The sequence below is a fragment of the Dipodomys ordii genome, unplaced genomic scaffold, assembly GCF_000151885.1.
Source record: "Dipodomys ordii isolate 6190 unplaced genomic scaffold, Dord_2.0 Scaffold234, whole genome shotgun sequence".
NCBI classification, from domain to species: Eukaryota; Metazoa; Chordata; class Mammalia; order Rodentia; family Heteromyidae; genus Dipodomys; species Dipodomys ordii.
In genome coordinates, this window is record NW_012267450.1 from 1553736 (window position 1) to 1567300 (window position 13565).

Below are 13565 nucleotides of genomic sequence, written 5' to 3' on the forward strand. Positions count from 1 at the left end.
AAATGTTCAGTTTAACTGGCTTCAATCAGGCAATACCTTGCAGAGCCACGTAAACAAAAGCTTAAAAATACTGCTGATTCCTTTAACCCACAAACCCCCAAACTGCCATTAAGAAGATGCTAGAAGCCAGTGCCATGCTGGGTCCTGGAGGTGAAGCAATCAAATCTGGGTTACAATCCTTGCCTCTGAAGAGCTTTCTTTCCCCAAAAGGGAGACAAACAACAAACTCAGAAAAACTGATAGCAATAAGTTATGCAGCTGTGAAAAATGAAGCAGCCACAATAGATTAAAAGCATCAGGAGACTAGGCACTGGCAGCTCCTACCTATAATCATAGCTACTCAAGGAGGCTGAGATCTGAGGATTTCAGTTTAAAGCCAGATAGGGCAGGAAAGACTCTTATTTCTAATTAACCATTAAAAGAAAAAGAAGAATAAAGGAGAAAAGGAAAACCAGAAGTGGAGATGTAAATGGCTGAGTACTAGCCTTAAGCAAAAAAGCTCAGAGACTGCATATATATATATATATATATGTATGTATATATATATATATATATATATATATACAAGGTTTAATATAAAGTGAATGACATCACAAGGTTTATTTCCTCAGATCTCCTGTTGGGGCAGCTCCATGGTCATTGTAGACATGCTGAAGGTTCTGCTGTGTCAAAACTGGCTTCATTCATTCACTTGGAAGGTTTGAAGTGATCTCATATCTAAATCTCCTGATTATGAGGTCATTTCTTTTATATGTAGTAATGTTGAATGAAGATCCCTTTCTAGTTCCCATGTCTTCTGCCTGAGTAACACAGGGTTTGGTTAATGACTACTGCCAGTTTTTAGTCTAATTCCACTCCTTAATGTCCTGCAACAATAAACACTAGTAGGTACAGTTCTGAAATGGGAACACACCATGCTCATCCATTTCTCTGCTATATTCACTGAAGTAGGGCAGGGTTGGCTGAAAATGAAGCAGGCCAAGATCATCCGACCTCAGGTTGATTCTGTCTATTTGATATAAACACCTTTTGTGACCATGGTGTTCCAAGATCAATCTGTCTCTGTCTCAGTCTCTGTCTATGCCTCTGGCTTTTTCTCCCCCACTCTCCCTTGCTGTTTCACTCCAACTATGGACAACAGAGCTGTCTTAGTTCAGTCTACTGCTAGGACTGAAGGGATGCCTGGAGTAAATACAAAACTGGTAACTATGAACTTGGTACAAAAGGTGTCATAAATTTAGTGATCAAATAATCTCACAAAAGCTTCATTTACTAAAAATGTTTTCCTTTTAGGGTTACTATTAGTAGTAATAGTAATAGTAGTAGCAGTAGTAGTAGTAGTATTTGCTGGTCCTGGGGCTTGAACTCAGGGCCTAGGCACTGTCCCTGAGCCTCTTTGTACTCAAGGCTAGTGCTACACCACTTGAGCCACAGCACCACTTCTGGCTTCTTCTGAGTAGTTTATTGGAGATAAGAGTCTCATGGACTTTCCTGGCTGGGCTAGCTTCAAACCACTATCTTCAGACTCAGTCTCGTGAGTAGCTAAGATTACAGGTATGAGCCTAGCTTCACGTTACCTTTATAAGGAAACATTTTCTGCATTGAAACCTGAGACCCGATATGTATATGTATGTATATATGTATATGTATGTATATATAAATCCTACTCCCCATGTTAATGGAAAGCAGACAAAAATCCACTTGACTTTAGCTCTTGGTCTAAAGCCCCAGGTCTAAAATTCTTAAGAGATCTTATATATTTAATATACTTACATATATTGGTAACTATTACTTATATTTATTAATATACTTCAGTTTATACACATATATATAATACATACATCTTGGATATATTCATACACACGCACGCACACCACACACACACACACACACACACACACACACACACACACTCTCAGTCACTTACCCCCTCAGTCTGAAAACACAAAATCTATACTTGAGTGTTAGGATTATAGTGGACAGCAAGTTCCTAAGTCAAATTGCTCCTTGTGGGCAAGATTCAATACCTACGTGCTCACACTCACTTTTCAAGATCCAACTTGACGCATCAGCCACAAATACACATTGTCAAGCGTCAACTGATTATCTGTGTCCTTCCCTCAAAGCACAGAGCCTCCTTGCTGCTCCCATCATCAGCTCAAGATCCACTCACGGTAAGCGTTCCCCAAGCTCACCCGCAGTTCTGGCCTGGCTCCCAGTGTGCATCTTGGCAAGCACCTGGCATTTGAAGGAGCACACAATAACTGGTAGGAGTGAAACTCTCGCCTCTTTTCCTTCTGCTGTTTTTTTTTTATTTTTTGTTTATTGTTTTTCCAATGAAACTACTGGTAAATTGGGATACCAAGCATATACCTGCTGACATTCCAAATAACTGCACTTATAAACAAGATGTTAAGTATAAGTTCAAGCTTAATTAAAAGCCATAAATATTACCAGGTGGTATAGGATGGGAAGGTGGCTCAGTGGTAGAGCGCTTGCCTTACACGCATGAGGCCCTGGGTTCGATTCCTCAGCACCACATAAGCAAAAAGAAAAAAGCCAGAAGTGGTGCTGTGGTTCAAGTGGTAGAGCGCTAGCCTTGAGCTGAAGAGCTAAGGGACAGTGCCCAAGCCCAGAATTCAGGCCCCACAACCAGACTCAAAAAAAAAAAAATATTACCAGGTGGCCTAGCACACTAAGTACACAGGTCAAGTCACTGATGGATTCCTAGTCTCACTGAATGAAATAAGACCAATGTGACAGAATATTAAAGAGACAAACCCTAATGAGTTTCAAATAATCATGAAGCATCTCTTTGAAAATCTAAAGGCTTTATAGAGGACCCTGTTGCTATGGTGAGTGGCTAAGGAAATGAACTTTCCATCTATAGCACAGGTCCTTCTAAGATCTCAGCTTGGTGAACTTCTTGCTTCTGAGCCTTTGAATGTTGTAGGTATTCCTACCTGTTTTTACCCTGAAATCAAGGTCATCTGTGATGGTGGTGATATTTCTCCACTCACTCATGTACTCTTCCCTTTCAGATTCACGTCAGTGTGTCCCATCCATTTTTCCAAAAAGAAAGGCGATCAGCCACAATTCTAACTCTCATTTCCCATTCTGCCTCACTATGTATCAAACATTTGAAGTTTGTGCTATCTAAGGTAATAACTTCCAGCCTTATTATGGCATAATCTTATAGATGACATCTCTGACCTTGGCTTGGGGACCCTGAACTACTTTGGAAAGTTCTCTCTATCTGAATAAGGGAGCAGTAAGTAAGTCTCTTTCCTCAGAACCCTTTAACTGTGGGCATAACTCAAGCAGGATGGAGGTGGTCACTTAGCATTTCACAGCTTCAAGTGGGGTTGCATTACAACGAACACTTTGAGAAAGCAGTGGTTCTCAGCATTGTCTTAAAGTAAAATTGTTGACAGCTTTAAACAGTACCTGGGCTTGTTGGCTTGGAGTCATTCTATATGTGGTCCTAGTATACAACCAATAACCTAAATTTGGAGCCTGGTATCCTTCCTTGACAACTAATAGATGTGTATAAGGCACTGGGAATAGGAAGAGAGGTTGTTTTGTTTTTCTGTTCCATTAAAAGAATAATTTATTGAGGTATAATTAATACACAAAGAACTGTATGTATTTAACTCCTTTTGGACATTTGCTGATGCCAGATGATTGTCATCATACTTTGATCACCTTAATATTTTACATCTGTGAATATTTAACAGTATATATTTACAAACCTCTAATCTCTGAAAACACAAAGTTTCAGGTCTTTCTGCCTGGCTATAAAGTCAAAAACATCACACAGCTTTGTTTTTCCTCTCAGTCTCAGTTAACTATTTTACATATCAGAACCTTCCTCTCTACCTGATGTGGTTTTCCTAACAGGCAGGGATTAGGGATGGACTTGTCTGTTGAGACTCTCTTAGTGAGATGAGCCTTTAACGTTGATTTTGCTCATACAAAGCTACGTGCTATATGCCAGATCTTCAAGGTACTTAATCAAAGTGCTCATTCATGTAGAAACCTATTTTATTACTAGTAGACACTTCACATTTGTATAAACCAAGAATGTTTGTATGTATAATGGTTGTTATATGAGATTATCTAAGAACATTTTACTAGAATTTCTACCATGAGAAAAAGTATTATAAATGTGTGTTTTAAATCACGTATCTAACAAGCCAGATGGATTAGAAAGTGCTAGTTTTCTTGCCATTGAAACTCTGAATAGCCCAGTTGCAGTCAGATTTGAGATGAGTGAGATGGGATCCCTCAGACTATTATGGACCTTCAATTATTCCAAGGCTTTCAAAACTACACTTGTGTTCTTTTTTTCTCCTCTTAGTAAATCACAGCTCAACTAAAAATCAGTTCTAAAGCCAGGTATTTGTGGCTCATGCCTATAATCCTAGCTATTCAGGAGGATGAGGTCTAAGGATCACAGTTCAAAGCCAGGAAAGACCGTGAGATTTTTATCTCCAATTAGCCATCAAAACAAAACAGCAACAACAACAAAAAAGCCAGAAGTGGAACTGCTGACCCCATTTCTCCTGCATCCTAATTCTGTATTGGGTGTACAGAAAAAACTCAAGACTCCTAGACAGTACCATGGTATCTCTGGACCTGCCCTTCACCCTTCAAAGATCAGCTCTGTGAGCTCTTTCCCACTACCAGTCCTGTGTCCTCCTAAGCATCCTGCTCCTCTCTTGACAGGGTCCCCATTCACACTGTTCTGCTCATTCACAATAATGTCATGAATTTCTAATGCATGTATTTTACACAAAAGGAGCTGAATAGTTAGCCCATTTCATTCCTCTATTTCTAGCCCAACTGCCTAGCCTAGTTCCTGGCACATGCTATAAATGCTTTGCCTTAAGCAGAAGTAATTCTATAGGAGGCAGAGCCTCACCACAGGAGGGAACAATTCACTAATGTACATGAACTAGAGGAATACAAAGACACAGGTTAAAATCACCCAGCTGGTAAAAGATGGTGTGAACCATGGTGATCTCACACAGTGACAGCCTATTACATCATGATACTCTCAAAGGAGAGCATGCTGGCAGCACTAAGAGTTAAATAAGCTAATCTTTGGTTTGGCAGTTCTATCTCTTCCAGTTCATCCTATGATCTAAATAGGATCTAGTACATAAAGGCACGCTATGTAGGATGATGTTTGTAACATCCTGGGAGTCCATTGTAAACCCCTACAAACTGCTGGGACTCAGAACTGTTTGCTTTCCTGAATAAGCTATAGAACACTATGTATTACATAAAATATCTGGGCAGACACATATAAAGTATCATAACAAACGGAATTTTGAAAAGTGTAAAAATAGCCTCATGACTGCTTCAATCTGCTCTTGCTGCCAAGTAAACACTGAAAAGTTGTTCATGAGCACTGACTTTAAACTCTGGAAATGTAGGTTATGAATTGTAAACATTCAACAGTAAACAGCAATAACAAATAAATAAAAATCTCTCCCCCAAACTAGAGTCTCAATTGACAATCCTAAGGGAGAGTGTGAATAACAATGGGGCATCCCTATGATTATCGTGTCACTATTAAAAAGGGTGAGGTTGTTTTTGCATAAATATTTAAAAGAATTTTATGATACATAGTTGATTTTTTTAAGTTATAAATATGTTTGCACAACACCACATTTCAGAGATCTATTAAGGAATCCCCTCTGCCGGCCCCCTGTCCTGGGGCTTGAACTCAGGGCTTGGGCACTATCCATGAGTCTCTTTGTACTCAAGGCTAGTGTTCTACCACCGGAGCCACAGCACCACTTCCAGATTTTTCTGAGTAGTTTATTGGAGATAAGAGTCTTATGGGCTTTTCTGCCCAGGGCTGGCTTCCAACTGCAATGCTCAGATCTCAGCCTCCTGAGTATCTAGGATTATAGGCGTGAGTCACTGGTGCCCAGCTTTCAAGGATTCTTAAGTAGATTAGTAAAATCTGTCTCCCTGTTATGGAGAAAAAAGTCTCTAATTTATACCAGGAATCTTCAATGATAAACTCAGCCAGAATAGAGAGAGAAGAGAGATTGTGTGTCTTCAAACCAGACTCCCTGTAGTCCCTTCAGGCTGCTAACCAAAGCCTGTGTTCAGCTGTCTCATTCCTCCCAGAAGAGAAGCAGAGCTTAAGAAAAGAGAGGAATCACAACCTTTTTTTTTCACCCTGTACATCCCCCAAATCCCCAGTGCTGTTGAGAGGGGAAGGCCCTTGTAGCCGGCATCCTGCAGGCCCAGGGCAAAGGTGGCCCTGTGCTGGAACTGGATGCTGGATCTGATGCCGGCACCTCCCACTCTTAACAGGCAAAGGATCCCATTTGGACACTTCAGCCCTGCAAAGCTTTTCCCTGGGATCGAAATCTGACACCTATGAACAATACTTTACTCACTCATAGCATTAATTATTCAAAACAGAGGAATGAACCCAGAGAATCCACACAGAGTAACCTAAGTCTTTTGAAAGAAACATACAAGCTACAGGGTAAAATATACAGGGTTTTATGAACATACATACAAACTGACTAAAGGTCGGTATTCTTAAGGGAGGAATCCAAAGGAACAACTAATGAGCTGCTGATAAATAAAATGAATACCAGGAAGCAGCAACAAGTTTTGAGGTGGGGGGGATAAACAAAAGGAGGGAGGTAGAGCGAGCCATGCAGTGTATATTATATAAAATGTATATTATATAAAAATGGAACTTGAGGGCGGGGATGGGAGGGTTAATAATGGAGGAAAATAATAAATGGGGTGACATTGATCAAAATGCACTCTACTCATAACCTGACATGGAACTGGAACCTCTGTGCACAGCTACTAAGTAATAATGATAATAATGATGATGATGATAACAACAACAACAATAATAATAATAGGCTTCACAGTCTAACAGGGCCTTAGGTACAGGAACTGACCAAAACCAATAGGCAGAGGAGTACTAGAATAAACATGCTTTGCCAGAGCCAAACAGGCCAGGGATCATGAGCTCAAGGGCAGGCCCTGATGGACATATTACTTCATTCTATCTCCTTCTTGTCTCTTTCCATTCTCTCCCTTTAGGGATAGATAATGGATTCCCTAGACTATCAATACCTTGACTTCAAAGAAGCTTCTGCACATTCTTTCCTTCAAAGACACTGAGATTGGAATCACCAACTAAGATAAACGAGCCCAAAGAATACCAGAGCCCTAGCTCTTTGCTCCATACATGTGGCAGACAATGATGTGACTCAATCATGTGCAAGACTTCTGAAGATACTACAAGCCCAAGGTAATAGCTGAGTCTCTCTGTATGTCAATCATTTCACTGACAGTTCTTTAGGGCTCTGCATCCAGTTGAGAAGTCTCAATCACTAGCTGAGCATTGTGGTAAATACCTTATAACCTCAGCACTTGTAAAGATGAACAAAGAAGATTCAAAATTTAAGGACAGGCTGGAGTCCAGATAGTAAAACCCTGTCTCATGAGGGGGGAAAAAAGACTCAACCACTTCTAACCTACCTTCCGTTTTCTGGAGGAAATCAGAATCATTTCTATTCATAAAGAGTAAGAAATTAGCTGGGCGCTGGTAGTTTATGCCTGTAATCCCAGCTATTCAGAAGGTTGAGATCTAAAGATTGTGGCTCAAAGCCAGCCCAGGAAAAAAAAGTGCATGAGATTCTTATTTTCAATTAATCAGCAAAAATCTGGAAGTGGGGGGTATGGCTCAAGTAGGGTACCAGCCTTCAGCAAAAAAAGCCAAGCAAGAGCTTGAAGACTTGAGTTTGAGCCACAGTACCGGCACTGAAAAGAAAAAAGAATATAAGGAACTTGCATGTCTCACCCATCAGCTTCCTCTGGAATGGAAAAAAGGTACCTTCTGGATAAATGTCCTCTAACAGCGAAAAAGCTCCAGCCCAGCCCTACCAGAATGTCTAAGGACCAGTAAGTGGCCACAGGATCCTAGATCCACACCCTCAGTTCCTGACTATGGGATTAGCACCTTTTCCACTGTCCAATTTAGTACCTCAATCTGTAGAAGACTGCTTGTTTTGAAAGGAAATAGAATGTAATTTAGTTGCTTTCTATTTGGCAAACAGGATGGACCCTTAAGAAGCTAAACTCCATCTCACAATTTGTTGTTTATCTCTACTGTGACAAATGAGCCTGTTCAGTCATTTATCTTTTATTCTCTAGACTACAAATTATTCTGAACAGCCAGTTAGAGTCTTATGGAGGATACAAGCAGGATACATCCTTGACGATTAGCCAGTATAGGGAGAGAACTGGAGCCCCAATGGTTGGGAGGTTTGCCTAAGATCACAGAGCAATCAGATGATAGAGTTGGACCAGAGAAGGTCTTTTGAAAACACTTTACATCAGCAACCGATGCTGTCTGAATCTCTCTTTTCTTTTCCAGCCCTCCTCTAGGCTATCATTTGTTTCAGTTACTAAATATATACTGAATGCCTTCTATGAGCCAGGCTGTGTGTTAACACAGAATACAGGGAAAAACAACAAGAGAAAACCTGTGTCCTGGATAAACCCTCAGTCAGGGGAGAAGAGGACACCAATTATCAGTGCAGCAACAGTAAATCCACAAGAAGGAACAGGAGGGACACACTCCCTTTCTGCAAAGGGAGAAGGACCCTCACCAAAGAACTTACAGTCACCTAGGATCACCTACTGACGTTATCTAAGCTTCTCCTTGATTTAAAAAATAATCTGCCACATGAAATTGTAAGTTTTAATGACGACACAGACATTGCACATAGCTATTGAGTCCTTCCTCTTACATCAGCTGGATGACAGTATTTTTTCCTCAGAGCAACCCAACCAGTAAGTGCTATGACTCTATCTGTCTCATATAGATCACTTAGCTGGGGTCTGCAAGGTGTGCTGGAAATGACTGCCTCCTGTCCAATGGTACCATGGGATATCCCCTCGGTACCCAAACAATACTGGGTACAGAACCTACAAAGGATAGGAGTTCTCTGCCGCCAGATATGTGAGAAGGTCACAGCACTTACTGCAAGATACCTGGGTTCACAGTGAGCTCACGGAGATGACACTGCATTCAGACTTGGACAAATGTCACCTGTGTCTATGACACTTTCCAAACTGGGAAGGAGAAGTTCTTTGAATCAGTATCTGCAGATACCTAGGCTGTGTTCCATGGCTAAGTCCTCCCCTGTCTTCTCTTTTTTATTTTTTATTTTTTTGTCATAAGACCAGAACTTGAACTTGGTACCTGATGCTTTCCTGGCACTCTATAAACTGAGCCATACTTCTAACCCCTTTCTTCTCCTCTCTTGTCTCAGAGACACCTACTTGAGTTTAAGAATCAGAACATTACAATGAAATCCAGAAACACACACAGTCTTAGGAGAAGGAATGTCATCTGGGATTTCTGGTGAGACAAATAAAATTAGACTTTCAAATGTCAGAGTACATTCTAAGACAGATCTCAACCTACATGTTCTCTCCCCAGCGAATTCCATGTGGCAAGTTTTAATCACAGAACAGAGGTATTTTGAAATATATTTTCTACAAGGGGAAAAATAATCTATACATAGAATGATGACATCTTGAATCAATATCTCCAGGGAATGATCTATTTTGAAGAATCCTACTTAAAGCACTTTACCCAGAAGAAATGAAAAAAAAAAGAGAGATATTCAAAGTGCATTTTTTAAAACTCCAAATCCAATACCATTTTTTTGTCCTAGTACTGGGACTTCAACTCAGGTCCTGGTTCCTGTTTCTTAGCTTTTTATGTTGTTGTTGTTCAAGGATGGTGTTCTACCTCTTGAACACAGCATCACTTTTGACTTCTTTGTGAAGTTTATTTTTTTTTAATAAGATCTGTTATGACCTGTGTTTTGTCATGTAACATATAATGTTATGCATGCTTCAAAAATACCTAGGCAATCTCAAATTATCGTGCTACAGCCATGTGAGAACCAAGTATCTCCCATCCTTTAGCTTTAAACACAGGTATGTGGCAGGCGTATGGCAAACACCTATGGATTGAGTAAATTAAGTGCACTGGTCAAGGCTCTTAGGGCAGCACCATGCAAACTAAATGTGCTTGGAGTTGCCAGGACCAGGGCAGTACAAACATTATCAGCCTGGTACTTGACCCTTGACCAGGTGCTGGACGAACAAACTGAGCCTAGGCTTGATTTTGACCTGCACGACCCTCAGTGCTGACTGTAAAAACACACAGGTGGTACCCTCCACAAGGAGGTACGGGGGTGTGAAGAGATTGTCTTCTTCAGGCCCAGCACTTCTAGTGAGAGCTGTGATCTTCCTGTGGCTACCCCATGGCCAGCAGCAAATCTATCTTTAAGTGAGACAAGCATGGATAGAGTAGAATATAGCTAAGCAATTCTCATTTCTCTGGAATAAAAATCCTCCACTACCCCAACTTGATGGACAACAGCAAGCAAAACCTCCCAATGATAAAATGTTAAATATCCTGGCAGCCTAGGGTGTGGATCTGCATGCTGGCTGCCTGAAGAAAGTGTCTCTCCTCCTTGGCACTACATTAGGCTTGTGGCATGCCAGGAGACCAGAATACAAACTTCCTTCGCACATGCAGGAAAATGGCAAATTTGAATATGCATATTAGCCTTGGGTATGCAGATTTCCATATATGGTTTCAGTGCTCTACTTTGCAAAAGAAGAAGCTACCTAACAAAGTAAAAAAAAAAAAAACAGTTAAACAGCAAGAGCAATTGGTTCCATTTATTTATTTATTCATTTATTCATATTTACAGTGTTGGCACTCAGGGCTTCAGTCTCTTGCTTGGCTTTTTTGCTCCTGGCTGGTGCTGTACCCCTGAGCTATGTCTCCACTTTTGGCTTGGCTTTGCTAGTGAATTGGAGATAAGAATCTTTGGAGGGCTACACTAAATCTGGATTCTCAGATCTTAGCCTCCTAAGTAACCAGGATTATAGGTGCCAGCCACCACCACATGGGTCGGTTCACCTGATAATTGTTCATTTTGCTATGTGAATTTCATTTTGAACAGTGATAGAGTGAATATTAGAGCAGTGATCTTTTTTTACACACTTAAAGAAGCCATACTTAACAAAAGAGTGCCAGGATATAATTAATAAAGACAAGGAAAGCAAGCTGGTAGAAAATAAGCTGTACAAACATAAACAGGTATGAAACAATAAGCCCTGTGCCTGGCCCTGGGATTCAGTAAACTTATAGGCTATATATATGGCCTTTTTCTGGGAGTACTCAGGGGGCACACAATATGGTGTCCAGGGTGCTGTGGCTTTCCAGTGGCTATGAGATTAAAGACCACGAATTCATGTCATGGGAATAAGGTAATTACTACCCTATGTGAAGCTCTCAATAATGGCTGCCTGTCATCATTCCTATCCTGAGTTTTCCATTACAGTGACTCAGCTTTTTCATTTTTCATAATAGCACATTTTTGGAGTTCTAGATTCTTCCCACCACTGAAAAAAAAAGACAAGGGAAAGGAAAACCAGAAGGAAATGAGAAGGTCTGAGTGACATGGTTTGTCCTCATATATTCTTCCTCTCTCTCTCTCTCTCTCTCTCTCTCTCCTCCCTCCCTTCCTTCCTTTCTTTTTGTGCCAATACTGAGGCCTGGGTGTTGTCCCTGAGCATTTTTATTTGGGGGGGTCCGGTCCTGGGGCCTGAACTCTGGGCCTGGGCGCTGTCCCTCAGCTCTTCAGCTCAAGGCGAGTGCTCTACCACTTGAGCCACAGCCCCATTTCCAGGCGTTTTTTTTTATCTGCTTATGTGGTGCTGAGGAATCGAACCCAGGGCCTCATGTATGCAATGCAAGCACTCTACCACTGAGCCACCTTCCCAGCCCCCCTGAGCATTTTTGCTCAAAGCTAGCACTCTATCATTTGAGCCTTAGCTCTGTTTCTGGCTTTTGGATTGTCAATTGGATAGGAGTCTCAAGGACTTTCCTGCAAACCCCTCCCTGCCCCTCCCACCCCAACTCTAAATAGTAATCTTCAGATCTCAGCCTCCTGAGAAGTTAGAATTACTAGTGTGAGCCATGGATGCCTGGCTTGTCTTTGTATTCTTTATTGCTAGTGGAATGCAGAAGTAGTCTTAAAATACACCACGAATGAACAAATAAACAAGTACTACAAGAACAGAACCTATTCCTATCCTCTGACAAAAGCTAATCAACAAAACAAGGGGAAAAATATCCAAAGATGAGCACATTGTCGATACACATTGCCTCAAGAGACTGAATAAAAGAAATGACTTACTAATGCAGCCTATTATACTAGGGGGAAACCCCAAAATATTTAATTTCTCTTATCACATAACCATTTTTATCCAACCTGACAACTCTGTAATTAGAGTCAAGATCTTAGCGCTTCTGCTGTCTTTTCCATGTGGGTTTTTGTTGTTGTTGTTTGTTTTGCAGCTGCAAAGGCTGCAAAGGGACCCTGCAGTAAGGGGCTTTAGGAATTCCTGCCTGTCAGTACAAAACCAAGAAAAGATTCTGCTAACTTCCAATGCTTCAGAGATGAGCACCATTTCTCTTTTCATATTGCTCTTCTCAAGAAAAATAGACAATGGTGGGTGCAGATGGCTCATCCCTGTAATCCTAGCTACTCAGAAGGCTGAGATGTAAGGATCACGGTTCAAAGCCATCCTGGGCAGGAAGGTCCTTGAGACTCTTATCTCCAATAAAGTACCCAGAAAATGATAGAAGTAGCACTTTGGCTCAAATGGTAGAGCACTAGCCTTGAGCACAAGGAGGCTCAGGGACAGAGTGCAAGCACTGAGTTCAAGCCCCAGGACCAACAAAGAAAAAAAAAGATTGATAGATAAAGTGTAGGTCCCAAGGTTTCCTTTATTTGCAATAACTAGTATATGTCTAGGATAATCTTACCAGAAAAGAAGAACAAGGTCAAAAGCTATGCACATATGACCATATAAGATGATGCTAAGTGAAATGAACCCCAAGATAGGGACATAAAAGGTTTTTATCTTTGTTGCTGTTGTTTCTAATGTACTGCGTGATTTTGTTTGTTTGTTTGTTTGTATGTTCTCCCCCTATGGTATAACCCCTGTTGTCACTGTATTTGATTCTTGTGCCCTGCATCTTGTATATACATTTTTCTAATTTGGGGAGGGGAAGGTAAACAATAAAATGCTGAAACAAGGTAACAGGTTTGACCCATTGTAACAATGAGACATACAAGACACCATGTTGAAAATGAACTTTACAACAGGGCAGGGGTGGAGGGAAGGGATAGTAGAGAAAAAAAAACAAAGGAGAGGGTAAAAATGCTCCATAGGAAATATACTCATTATTTTACTCATGTAACTGTAACTATAACCCCTCTGTACAGTATCTTTACAATAAAAAAAATCATACACATACACAAAAGTGTATGGTCATGACAATTTAAAAAAATAGCCTTCTGCCAGGTGCTGGTGGCTCACACCTGTAATCCTAATTACTCAGGAGGCTGAGCTTTGAGGATCACAGTTCAAAGCTAGCCCGGGCAGGAAAGTCCGTGAGACCCTTATTT

General features: G+C 40.8%; 1 protein-coding gene across 1 annotated transcript in view; it reads right to left on the reverse strand.

Moving 5' to 3' along the window:
* Positions 1 to 13565, reverse strand: part of Vopp1 (vesicular, overexpressed in cancer, prosurvival protein 1) — a 73524-nt gene that overhangs the window by 23967 nt on the left and 35992 nt on the right. The gene's annotated exons all lie outside the window — the stretch shown is intronic.